Genomic DNA, 2,403 nt, shown 5'->3' on the forward strand with positions numbered 1-2,403 from the left:
TCTCCTCTTTCACTTTCATCAAGAGGCTTTTTAGTTCCTCTTCACTTTCTGCCATAAGGGTGGTGTCATCTGCATATCTGAGGTTATTGATATTTCTCCCAGCAATCTTGATTCCAGCTTGTGCTTCTTCCAGCCCAGAGTTTTTCATGATGTCCTCTGCATAGAAGTTAAATAAGCAGGGTGACAATATACAGCCTTGACATACTCCTTTTCCTATTTGGAACCAGTCTGTTGTTTCATGTCCCGTTCTAACTGTTGCTGCATATAGGTTTCTCAAGAGGCAGGTTAGGTGTTCTGGTATTCCCATCTCTTTCAGAATTTTCCACAGTTTATTGTGATCTATACAGTCAAAGGCTTTGGCATAGTCGATAAAGCAGAAATAGATGTTTTTCTGGAACTCTCTTGCTTTTTCAATGATCCAGCGGATGTTTGCTATATACTAAATTCCGAGATGTAGTCTAGATTCTTCTTTTCTAGATTTTTAGTCTGTTCCATTGAACAATTTGTCTATTCATGTACCAGTTACATATAGTAGCTTATATATTTTGTTTCGGGACTTTCAGCTTCCAGAACTTTGAGAGACTACACATCTGTTGTTTTAAGCCATGTTAGGGAAATTAAAATGGAGGAAGTCTTGTTCAGGCTTCCGAAGCAGGAAATCAGGCCTCTGACCTGCTTCTGACCTGCCTGGATTCCATGCTTGCCAGCAAGCACAAGTCAGATGGCACTTTAGATAAGAAAGGGAGTGGGTCTCAGAATTTTCTTGAGCCCTTGAGGGTCTGGCTAACCCCCAGGGTCTAAGAAGTCTCGTGACCTTTTCCCATTTGGGACTCCAGATTGCTGTTAATGAGGGACCTACCAGTGTTATTCAAGTCTGGATGTTGGTCAACATAATTTGGTGATGTATGTGCTGTTACTTTTCTCTATTGTTTCTATTTCTCTTCTTTTAATGACTATATATTGAAATTAAAATGAATAATCCTCTATTAAATATTGAAATTTTTTATTGTGTGTAATGAACATTTCTAATGAATCCCTCAAAACTAAAAAGAAAGTAAAACTTTCAGCAAAACAAGCCTCCCAGTTGGGGTAATTTGTAACAGCAGCTCCTCAGAAACTGATACAGTGAGAGAGCTGGGGTTTGTACACAAGTCCTGAGTTCTGAATAGGAGTGCAAGGATATTCTTCCCTGTTCCTAAGAGAGTGCTGGTGAGGGGAAGATTAGTATAAATTCAGTGCCCTGGGACCTCATTAGCTTGTGGTTGCTAGGGGATGACGGGGTATGCTGACTGTTCTCTGTCTCTCCCAGTCTCCCTCCTTGCTGTTCTCCAACCTTCCCTACGTCCTGGAGGCTGACGTCAGTGGCCGGTTTGATCCCACCACCTTTGGTTTTTCATGGAGTTTGGCCAATGCTTGACTACTGGCAGGATGTTGAAAGGAGCTCCCTTCCACGAGTCCAGCTTGTCAGTGGCTCTGCATCTTTCCCTAAGACCACAGGTCACATCTTGTGGCCTTTGGCAGCTCCAGCTCTGGCCTGTTGTTTGGTTCCCCTACTCCCTTTCAGGCTTCCAGGATTTGACTGCTTTTCCTAAACAAGCCCTAGAGTACTACTGGTTTTCTTACCAGTCTCTTACTGGTTTTCCTTAATCCTGCCCACATCCTCATAAAAGACCCATTCTTAAAACTTCCTTCAGCCTCCCCTTTTGAGGGGATCATGTGTTTCGTACCCAGATCCTGACCAACATGGGGAGCCCCTGCTTAACCCCAGTTTCCTCAGCTCTTGTCTCCACCTGCTCATTTGGAACCACCTTAAGTGCTGATCTTCCATGTATTTTTGGGAGGTCATTTCTGCTCTGAAGGAAGCCTTCCAGGAACGCAAGCCGCTCAGGCACTCTGGCAAAGTTAAAGAGAACCCTGTCTTCCCTCTTGGTCACTCCCTCACAAAGGTCCCAAGCAGGCTGACTGGGTCTCAGGGCTCCCCACCCTCTGTCCCCAGGAACTGGGCTAGGTGTAGATCTGAGCTAGGCAGGGAGGTATTTGAGAGACAAGCCTCTTTTCCCACTAGAGCCTTGGAGGTATAAGAAAGATTCTATTACTCTGCCAGTCTCACAGGGCAGGCCCCTGCTTTAACCAAGACAGCCTTCTCCTCTGAGGCCTCCTGGCGGGGCGTGCTATCCTGTTCTCAGACATGCCTAGACAGATCTAATTCTACTTACACTTGAGCTGGGATCCTTGTGTAGAAGGTTGAGACGGTAGATTTGGGCTTAGAGGAGGATGGTTTCCAATGCAACAAGGTTTAACCCAATATTTTAGGCAAGAAACCACTAAATGTACCTGTGTTGGAGAAAGATGTAGGTCAAACATTGGGACCAGCTTAGTGAGTTGTCATCTCAGTGTTGGTGC

This window comes from Bison bison, unplaced genomic scaffold, assembly GCF_000754665.1.
Source record: "Bison bison bison isolate TAMUID 2011002044 unplaced genomic scaffold, Bison_UMD1.0 scf7180017864526, whole genome shotgun sequence".
Classification (NCBI taxonomy): Eukaryota; Metazoa; Chordata; class Mammalia; order Artiodactyla; family Bovidae; genus Bison; species Bison bison.